Source organism: Schistocerca americana, chromosome 6 (assembly GCF_021461395.2).
Source record: "Schistocerca americana isolate TAMUIC-IGC-003095 chromosome 6, iqSchAmer2.1, whole genome shotgun sequence".
Lineage (NCBI taxonomy): Eukaryota > Metazoa > Arthropoda > Insecta > Orthoptera > Acrididae > Schistocerca > Schistocerca americana.
In genome coordinates, this window is record NC_060124.1 from 287995061 (window position 1) to 288006674 (window position 11614).

Sequence of the window (11614 nt, forward strand, 5' to 3'; positions counted from 1 at the left end):
CGTATCGTTATTTTTCGTCACTACCTCCCCGTGCCGGGAGTGGGTAATTTGCGCGCCTGCTGCCTTCCTTGGATGTGGTAGCCGTTTCTCAGGCTCCCTCTCCAGAATCGAACCCCGATTCCCCGTTACCCGTTACAACCATGGTAGACGCAGAACCTACCATCGACAGTTGATAAGGCAGACATTTGAAAGATGCGTCGCCGGTACGAGGACCGTGCGATCAGCCCAAAGTTATTCAGAGTCACCAAGGCAAACGGACCGGACGAGCCGACCGATTGGTTTTGATCTAATAAAAGCGTCCCTTCCATCTCTGGTCGGCACTCTGTTCTTTTTTATTTTTTTATCTTTATTTCCAAAAGCTTATTGATCATACAATGTAGCCCACTACCTTATGTGATTAGTGGGCCGTAATACATCTACATTTATTCATTTTATTGCAGCTATTCTACGTATGATTTAGTAACTAGTTAGTAAGAGCACTATATGGGAACTACAATGGGCATAGTAATATGTTATTAAGTACTAAGTGGTAACCTAACTAACTATGCACTATCCCCCTGCGGGTTTGGGGGTGAGAATAGGCCCATGGTATTCCTGCCTGTCGTAAGAGGCGACTAAAAGGAGTCTCAAACGTTTCGGCCTTATGTGATGGTCCCCTGTCGGGTTTGACCTCCATATCTCCAAATTTTTCCGAAGAGCGAGCCGATTGGGGAACGGCGCCTTATTTGGTGCATTGTGTCTGTGTTGTGTTGAGAACTTTCGCCATCTTATTCGTCGTTGCATTACAGTCTTGCCCGCTCTCCATCGCTTGGGCATGGATGCGCTCCTGCGTCCACTTTCTGCCAAGCACTGTGCAGGGCCATTTTCTGCACTGACGACGCCCATGGACCACATGTCACCTAACATCCAGCACGGTAGCCAGTCCGTTGTGGTGGGGTCGCCATGTACCCTCTTGGTTGTAGCCCCCTGACAACACAGGGATCGCTCTACTGATGCCTGCGCCGTTCACTCCCCACATATGCCAAGGAGTAGATGCCCATCTCCCTGGGGCATCAGGACTCCCGGCAATGGCCATCCTGCCAGGTGGCTATTGCTGTGGCTGGGTGGCGCCCGTGGGGAGGGCCCTTGGTCGGAGTAGGTGGTATCAGGGCGGATGACCCGCAATGAAGCGTGGTACATCATCTATCGCTGGTGGGCCTCCACCAGCAGTCTCTAAGCGATCGAGGTCTAACCCTCAACGGGAAGAAATTTGATCAGAGATCGTTTCCCTCCCTAGCTACTCCATGGGAGGAACGTCTTGCTAAAGAAGGCAGTGGAGAATATTCACCCCGGTACCTCGTGTGTACGTGGGTTGATGGAGAATCGTTTATGTCGACCAAGCCCCAGTTTTTTGTGGAGCATTTAGAGGACAAGTTCGTGGAGGTGGAGGGCTTGTCCAATATGCGGTCTGGTTCTGTGCTCATCAAAATGGCATCCTCTGCCCAGTCACGGAGGTTGCTCAAATGTGACAAGTTGGGGGATGTTTCCGTTAGCATGACGCCGCATAAGAATCTCAACATTGTCCAGGGTATTATATTCCACCGGGATCTTCTTCTGCAGTCCGACGATGAATTACGCGCCAACCTAAAACGACGAGGTGTTCACTTCGTCCGGCGCATCCATCGGGGTCCGAGGGATAATCAGGTAGCCACCGGTGCCTTCATCTTGGCCTTTGAGGGCGATGTCTTACCCGAAAAGGTTAAGGTGATGGTTTACCATTGTGATGTGAAACCATATATCCCTCCTCCGATGCGGTGTTTTAAATGCTGGAAGTTCGGGCACATGTCATCTCGCTGTACTTCCAGCATCACGTGTCGGGATTGCGGACGTCCTTCGCATCCTGATACTCCATGTGCTCCGCCTCCCGTCTGTGTTAACTGTGGAGAACACCATTCCCCCTGCTCACCGGACTGTCGGATCTTCCAGAAAGAAAGGAAGATAATGGAATATAAGACACTGGACCGCCTGACCTACACCGAGGCAAGGCGGAAATATGAGCGGGTACATCCCGTGCCCATGACATCCACCTATGCCGCTGCTGCAACAGCGGTCCGATCCTCTCCCGTGTCGTCACGTACTCTTGCCTCTCAGCTATGTCACAATGAACCGGCCCCCTTGGTTGTGGGGGGCACTTCGCTCTCTGTTGCTTCATCTACTCCAGGAGCAACACCACCCCAACCATCGGGGACATTCGTCCCCCCTTCCCAGCTGGAGAAGTGTGGGGCTTCTTCGGCTACTCTAGCCAGGAAGGGGTCCCTTGGGGCCCTCCCTTCCCAGGCTTTGCCCAGTGCCAAAGCGGACACCCGCAAAGTTTTGAAACAACAACCGGTCGCTGGTCATAGGGCTTCAAAGTCGTCGTCCGTCCCTGAGACTGACCCAGTGGGGCCCTCCCAGCCAGACCCTCCCAAGGCACAGCGTGTGAAGCAGTTGAAGAAAAAGTCTCCCAAGCATCCTGAAATTGCGGTGGCACCTGTCCCACCGCAACCTTCAAACTCTGCGTCTGAGGACGAGGTGGAGATCCTGGCGTCCGCTGAGGACCTCGATGTCGCCAGTCCCTCCGACGCCCTGGAAAGCACTGGCACAGGTGCTCACTTGGAGGCAGCAGGTGACCCAGCGGCGTAATCTGCCTTCCCCGACCCGTCACGCCTTTCCCAGCCATGGCCAATACCATCCTCCAGTGGAACTGCAGCGGTTTCTTCCACCATTTAGCTGAGCTCCGCCAACTTATCAGCCTTCACCGTTTCTTCTGCATTGCTCTCCAGGAAACTTGGTTTCCAGCGATGCGAACCCCCGCCCTCCGTGGCTATCGGGGTTATTATAAGAACCGAGCAGCTTATGAAAGGGTGTCTGGTGGCGTCTGCATATATGTCCTTCTCACTCTGCACAGCGAGTCTGTCCCTCTCCAGACGCCTTTAGAGGCTGTCGCTGTACGCGTGTGGACGCCACAGGCTGTTACCATCTGCAGTCTTTACATTCCACTGGATGGTGATGTCTCGCAGCATGTCCTGGCTGCACTGGTCGCCCAATTGCCGCCACCTTTCTTGCTATTGGGCGACTTCAACGCCCATAACCCTCTGTGGGGTGGGTCAGTGGCCACAGGTCGAGGCGCCATCGTTATGCATTTATTGTCGCAGCTCGATCTCGCGCTGTTAAATGATGGTGCCTTCACACACTTCAGTGTGGCGCATGGCACCTACTCCGCCATTGACCTTTCCATCTGTAGCCATAGCCTCTTACCGTCTGTCCAATGGAGTGTGCATGACGACCTGTGTGGTAGTGACCACTTTCCACTCTTTTTGTCACTACCACAGCGTCACTCTTCTGGGCGCCCTAGCAGATGGGCTATGAATTAGGCTGACTAGGATTTGTTCTCCTCCACTGCCGCTTTTGAGCCTCTCTCTACTGATGACATTGATGCGGTGGTTCAATCGGTCACCACCGGCATCGTTACTGCCGCCGCATCTGCCAATCCCCGTTCTTCTGGGTCCCCTCGGCGGAAGGCTGTGCCTTGGTGGTCCCCTGAGATCGCTGAAGCGATTAAAGATCGCCGGCGTGCGCTCCAGCGGCACAAGCGACATCCCTCCTTAGCCCACCTTATCGCCTTCAAACGGCTGCGTGCGCGGGCCCGCTTCCTCATCCGCCAAGGCAAGACGGAGTGCTGGGAGCGCTATGTGTCCACCATTGGCCTCCATGTCGCTCCCTCGCAGGTCTGGGCCAAGATTCGACGAGTCTACGGCTATCGGACCCCTGCCAGCGTCTCTGCGCTCTCACTGAATGGAGCCGTTTGTACTGACTCCGACGTCATTGCAAATCGCTTGGCAGAGCATTTTGCTATGAGTTCCGCTTCTGCGAATTACCCCCAGGCCTTCCGCTCCATTAAAGAGCGGCTGGAACGTCGGAGCCTTTCGTTTCGCCCCAACCACCCGGAATCTTACAATGCTCCATTCAGTGAGTGGGCCCTAGCTGCTTGCCCTGATACCGCTCCTGGGCCAGATGGCATCCACTGTCAGATGCTGAAACACCTTTCAGTGGATTGCCAGCGGCGCCTTCTCGATCTTTACAACCGTCTTTGGGTCGAGGGGGAGTTTCCGTCGCAATGGCGGGAAGGCATTGTCATCCCCGTTTTGAAACCTGGAAAGACCCCTCTGGAGGTGGACAGCTACCGTCCCATTAGCCTCACCAAAGTTCTTTGCAAGTTGCTTGAACGGATGGTGAGCCGGCGCTTGCATTGGGTACTGGAGTCTCCGGGCTTTCTGGCTCCGTCTCAGGGTGGGTTCCGTAAAGGCCGCTCCGCCACCGACAATCTGGTGACCCTGGAGTCGGCCATCCGTACTGCCTTTGCCCGCCGTCAGCACCTGGTCGCTGTCTTTTTCGACATGCGGAAGGCGTACGATACGACATGGCGTCATCACATCCTTTCTACGCTTCATGGATGGGGTCTTCGGGGTCCTCTGCCGATTTTTATCCGCAATTTTCTGTCGTGTCGTACCTTCCGCGTGCAAGTCGCGGCCTCGTATAGTTCATCCCACGTCCAGGAGAACGGTGTGCCACAGGGCTCTGTCTTAAGTGTCTGTCTGTTTTTAATAGCCATTAACGGGCTTGCTGCGGCCCTGGGAAATTCTGTCTCCGCTTCCCTGTATGCTGACGATTTCTGCCTTTCCTACAGCTGTACTGGCATTGCAGCTGTTGAACGTCAGCTACAGGGCGCTATCCGTAAGGCGCAGTATTGGGCTGTGGCGCATGGGTTTCAGTTTTTGGCAGCCAAGACCCGCGTTATGCATTTCTGCCGGCGCCGAACAGTCCATCCTGAGCCGCGGCTTTATCTTGCCGACGAACTCCTTGCTGTGGTGGAGACCCACAGGTTTTTGGGGGTGGTTTTCGATGCCTGGCTGACTTGGCTGCCTCATTTCCGGCAGCTTAAACAGACGTGTTGGCGGCATCTAAACGCTCTGAGATGATTGAGCCACACCCGCTGGGGCACCGACCGCTCTACCCTGTTGCGGCTCTACCAGGCGTTAATCCAGTCCCGTCTGGATTATCGAATCTGGCTTATGGCTCAGCATCCCCATCTGCCTTACGGGTGCTGGACCCAATTCTCCACAGCGGGATACGCCTTGCCACTGGTGCTTTCCGCACCAGCCCCGTGGACAGCGTACTAGTGGAGGCAGGTGTACCTCCCCTGCGGTTCCGACGCCAACGTTTGCTGGCCGCTTATGCTGCCCATGTTCTCAGCTCGCCCGGGCATCCAAATTATCGTCTCCTGTTCCCGCGATCGGTCGTCCGTCTGCCAGAACGTCGGCCCCGGTCTGGTTGTACAATAGCGGTCCGCATCAAAGAGCTTCTCTCTGGGCTTCAGGTTTTCACTGTTCCACCTCCTTTCCGGGCTACTTTGCATACACCCCCATGGTGTGTTCGTCGCCCTTGCCTTCGGCTCGATTTGGCACAGGGCCCGAAGGACTCAGTCCCTCCAGAGGCCTTCCGCCGCCGCTTTTATTCCCTCCTGGCCACGTATCAGGTCTCTGGTGTTGTTTACACTGACGGTTGGATGGTTGATGGTCGTGTCGGGTATGCACTCACTCTAGGGGACCGTTCCGAACAACGTTTCTTCCAGGATGGCTGCAGCGTTTACACTGATGAACTGGTCGCCATCTTTCGTGCCCTAGAGTATATCCGCTCCTGCTCAGGTGAGTCCTTCGTTATCTGTAGTGATTCCCTGAGCGGTTTACGAGCTCTCGACCAGTGTTTCCCTCGTTCTCGTCTGGTGATGGCTATCCACGAGTCTCTGCATACTCTTGCCCGTTGCGGCCGCTCTGTGGTCTTTGTGTGGACCCCTGGTCATGTCGGCATCCCGGGTAACGAACATGTTGACTGCCTGGCGAAAGAGGCCACCAGTGAGCCATCTCTGGACGTTGGCCTCCCAGAGACTGATTTGCGGGCAGTCTTCCGCCACAAAATCTTGGCGCTATGGGACGATGAATGGCGCGAACTGACAATGCGCAATAAACTCCATGCTGTCAAGGAGACGACGGCTGTGTGGCGGTCATCCCTGCGAGCCACTCGCAGGGACTCAGTAGTTCTTTGCCGGCTCCGCATTGGCCACTCCCGGCTGACACACAGTTATTTACTGCGCCGGGAGGACCCTCCTCTTTGTCGCTGTGGGGCGGCTTTGACAGTGGCCCACATTTTGATGGCCTGCCCCCTTTTAGCTGTGGTCGGGCAGACATTTGCGCTGCCTGCTACGCTCCCTGCCCTTTTAACAAAAAATGGTTCAAATGGCTCTGAGCACTATGGGACCTAACATCTTAGGTCATCAGTCCCCTAGAACTTAGAACTACTTAAACCTAACTAACCTAAGGACAGCACACAACACCCAGCCATCAGGAGGCAGAGAAAATCCCTGACCTCGCCGGGAATCGAACCCGGGAAGCCCTTCTAACAGACGACTCCACTACGGCAGACTTAGTTTTACGTTTTCTTCGGGCAGGGGGATTTTATCATTTAATCTGAGTGTTCTTGTTTTCTTTTATTGTTTTGTGTTGATTCTGGCCTTCGGCCTATGATTTTAAACTGATTTTTTAATGTGTTTCTAAGTGGTTGGCTTTTCCTTTTTTATTTCTATGGTCGGCCAACCATCGTCACACTCTGTGTGGTTTTAGTTCGTTTTGTCTTGTCTTTGTCTCAGTTTCTTTTGTTCTGTGTCGTCTGTGATCTCTTCTGTTCCTCGTTTTTATTCTCTGTGGGTGTTCTTTGTATTTGGAACAAGGGACTGATGACCGTAGCAGTCTGGTCCTTTTAATCCCCCAAACCAACCAACCAACTATGCACTAGTCACTGAAGCCTGCAGCGTTACAAATGAGTCAGCTGAAAATATAAACCTACTATAAGGCCTTGCTCATTGAGCTAACCCCAATGAGTGTGCCCCTGACACTGGGCAGGCCATGGTGTTAGTCGCTGCAGGTTCCTTTAAATAGAATCTATAAACTAGGTCCTACAACTAAACTTATCCTAAGGTCAAGATTGGGTGTGTTGTCTAATTCGGTGTATAAATGCACCCCACTCCCCCTAATCCCGAAGCGCGGCGGATTCTAGACTGAAGAAGTCGGCCTTTCCGTGCTCGGGCGGTTTGGGAATAGGGTACTAGACTTCATCGGTATTTAAAGGGTCTTTGTAAGGTGCTAGTTCGGTTCTCGCAGGTAGTCCCTTAAGACTTTCTGTGATACCGCGTTAGCCAATTCGTTTATAATCTGAAAAGTGTCACTTTGTCTCAACAGTCTGAATGTGTCATTGTGGGGTAGTTGGTCTCGTAACACAGAGGCCACATCATTGAAAAGGGGGCACTCGTAGACTACATGGTCAGGAGTACCCTCCGGAACACCACAGTCACACGTGGGTGTCGCCTTTTTCCCAAATCGACATAAGTATGCCGGATAGGGTCCATGGCCAGTGAGACGGTGAATCAGTCCCCTAGTTGGTTCGAAATATGTCATTCCCATTCTTTCCCTGACATCTGGTAAGAAGTCTAAGGTTTTGCGCCCTGTTTCTTCGCTTTCCCATGAATGTTGCCACAGCTGATCTCCTCTTAACCTGATCTCAACTTTATTTTCAATCCTACTCCCTAGAATTTCTTCTATTTTATCCAAGTTCCCCTTTCTTGCCCAGTACCAAGCGGCCTGCTCTCGAATTTTAATATCTAAGGGGCAGAGTCCCATTATGACTAATAGGGCTCCTCCCGGTGTGGTCCTGTAAGCCCCCATTGATCTCATAATCATGTTTCTCTGTACTCTTCTCATTGTCATGGCGGCCACCACCCTCGTGAGCCTTTGTGCCCAGACTCCAGAACTGTAACCCACTATGGAGGTGAGTATGCTGTTATGATATAGTTTGATAAGATGTGGTGGGAGATGGAAACGTTTGTGTCCAATGGAGATGAGGTTGTTGAGTACTTGTAAGGCTCTTTGTGTTACGGCTTCAATGTGTCTGCCAAATGACCACCTCTCATCAATGATGATGCCCAGGTATCGAGCCTCACGTCGCCTGAGAACTGGTGAGCCCTCTATCCTAACTGTTGGATTTCTGACTAGTTGTCCCTTTAGAAAGAGGTATGTTGACTTAGTTGGTGAAATTGTCATCTTAGTTTTCCGGCACCAAAGTTGTAGTGTTCCTATTGCACGTTCTATTTTAGGCTCTATGTCTTCTCGGCTTCGGCCGCCAACCAGTAGGAGGAGGTCACTGGCATAGGCTATCACCTCTAGCACATCACTTTGCTGTAGTTTGTCTAATAGAGGTTCCATGTGGATGTCCCAGAACAGGGGACCTAGTACGGAGCCCTGGGGACATCCCTTAGTGATTATTTTTCTTACCCTTGTGCTAGGGGATGATAGCCAGACCTCCCGATCCTCACAATAGCTCCTCAGACACCCATATAGCGGCCCTGGACACTCCTTCTCCCGTAAACAGGAGAAGAGCGAAGGCCACCACAGGTTGTCGAAGGCGCCACTTATGTCCACCATGATGCCAACAACGTACTTGTACGTGGTAGAGCCACATACCTCAGCCGCCAGGGCGATTGCATCAGATGCTGATCGCCCAGGCCTGAAGCCGAATTGTCTGCTGCTCATCCCGCACAGCACTCGGTGCGCAGCCAGTCTGTCAGCCAGCAGTCTCTCCAGAACCTTCCCAAGCAGATCAAGCAGGCAGATTGGGCGGTAGGATTTTGTTTCTGCTGGGTCCTTGTCAGCTCCTTTCTTAATAATCACTACATTTGCCCTCTTCCAAATTCGAGGGAACTTTCGTTGCCTAAGACATTCGTTATAAAGATGAGTTAGAGGGGCGACTATCTGGGGAGCCAGAAATTGCACCACCTCCGCCACAATGCCATCTGGCCCGGGAGCTTTCCCTATCTTCAGGGATTTTATATGGGCAGCTACCTCCTCTTCAGAGAACGGGTAGACTGCCGTGTTGTTTCCATATTCATTGCTGTTATAGTTTTCCCGCAGCTGCTGTTGTTCGTCTGTTTCTCCATCCGCTGTGTCATCAGGCAGCAGGGACTGGAGAAGGACCTCAGCAGTTTCCTACCAAGACTCCGTCATCCCATCCCCACGCCTGACGGTTGAGAGCTCCACCGGAGAGCGGATTTTTTCCCGGACAAGCTTGTAGGGAACTCCCCAAGGATCTAAAGCAAGTTGGTTTAGCACAAAGTGTTCCCAACTTTCAGATCTTACCTCACGTAGGTGTCTGTGGAAGTTTTCTTTCGCTTCCCGGTATAGTTGCAGCCGTCTTTGTTTTTCTAGCCAGACGACACTGCGCTGGTAGTGCCTCCTGAGCCTTCTGACAGACCGACGCATCTCCTCTAGTTCAGCTGACCATGGTGACGGAGAGGCCGCTATGGCCTTCCTCCTAGTAGGTACAGCAGCCTTCACCGCTCGAGTTATTATCGTCATCAGTTCCTCAGCTCTGTTGCCTATGTCATAGTCCAGGTGTAGACAACAGAGCTGAGGAACAGATTCATTTACAGATATTTTTCTCTTATTACGAGTATACAAAGACAATGGAGAAGGTGACATATATACAGATTTACCAAAGTCTTTATTTGCAAGTTCACCAATATGATAGGTACGGTACGCAATAATGTCTCTGTCTACAAAGCTTTCAAGTCCAGGTACATTAGGAACTCCAGTACCACCTCGTACAATGGCTACTGTAAGCCACCCATTGCCATGAGTAAAGGAATCATTAATGTCAATGCTGAAATTCAGTCGACATCCACAGAAAACACACGGTCCGTCGACGAGTGCAGTTGCAGCAGTGTTCTTCACTGTGTTCTTCTTCTTGTCTGCAGCCGATGTAGTGAATTCAATGTTTTCAATAGTTCTGTTTTTTTTTTTAAATTCTATATTTACAACACAAAAATAATTATACAAGATTGACCCACCACCTTATTGATTAGTGGGCCCTATGTTCCTACTTTATACAATGGCAGCTTCTACATTATACTTAATTACAGACAGTTATGCGGTTAGTACTAGGCAGACTACTTCTTATTTTAAGTTAGCTTGACTTCTAGTTACTACAAAAGGGTTAGTACTAACTGCCTGCAGCGTTACAATTGTGCCAGTGTAATTATATAAACCTACTTTGGAAGCCTTGCCCATAGAGCTAATCCCTATGGGCGTGCCCCTGGCACAGGGCAGGCAAGGATGGTTTACCGCTGCAGGTTCCTAATTTACTATCCTATTCTAATTCCCTAATTCTACTTCCCATTCTACGTCATGGTTGATGCGTTGTCCTATTCGGGATTACCCCAGTCCCCCTAGTCCCGGTCGTGGCGGATTCCAACTGTGAAGTCGACCTATCCACGAACGGGCGGTATGGGACCGGAGCTGTGGTTGCAATCAGTGTTTTTTTTTTTTATTTAACTAGGCTTGTAGGTCTCTCAAAAAAGCTTTTAATACTTTTTGTGATACCTCGTTGGCTAGTATGTTTAGTCTTTGAAAAGTCTCCTCTTGTCTCGAAAGGTCATAGGTATTTGTATTTGGTAGTTGTTGTCTCAGTGTCCCGGCTACATCATCGAAAAGGGGGCACTCGTAAACCACATGGTCAGGAGTACCCTCCGGTGCACCACAGTCGCACGCAGGCGTCGCCCTTTTCCCAAACCGACTTAGATAAGTCGGATATGGGCCATTACTGGTGAGAAAGTGGAACAAACCCCTAGTTGGCTCAAAATACTTCATTTTTAGTCTTTCCTTGACGTGTGGTAGGAACTGAAAGGTTCTTCTACCAGTTTCATCTAACTCCCATATGTCCTGCCATAGATCTATCCCTCTTTCCCTTATCTCCCCTTTTTCCCTGACTATTACCCCCATAATTTCCTCTACCTTGGTGTTAATACCCTTTCTGGCCCAGTACCAAGCGGCCTGTTCCCTAACCTTAATATCTAAAGGGCAGAGCCCCATTATGATTAGCAGTGCTCCACCCGGAGAAGTTCTATATGCTCCCACAGACCTTAATATCATGTTCCTTTGTACTCTCCTCACCGTCATGGCAGTCACCACCCTCGTGAGCCTGTGAGCCCAGACTCCTGAGCCGTAACCCACTATTGATGTCAGTATACTATTGTGGTAGAGCTTGATTAAATGAGGCAGAAGGTGGAATCTCTTGTATCCTATAGAAATCAGGTTATTTAATAATTGTAGGGCTTTCTGGGTTACGGTTTCTATGTGCCTTGCAAAGTTCCACCTTTCATCGATGATGATTCCTAGGTAGCGCGTTTCTCGTCTCCGTAAAACGGGCGTACCGTCAATTCTCACAGTCGGGTTTCTCGTTAATTGTCCTTTAAGTAGCAGGTAAGTCGACTTCGTTGGTGAGATCGTCATTTTGGTGTTGCGGCACCATAATTGTAGTTTATTTAGTGCTCGCTCTATTTTGGGTTCTATATTCTCGCGACTTCGGCCGCCGACCAGTAGGAGGAGGTCGTCAGCGTAGGCTATCACCTCCCGCACTTCTTCGCTCCGTTGCAGGCTTTCCAGAAGAGGCTCCATGTGGATGTCCCAAAAAAGGGGACCCAACACGGAGCCCT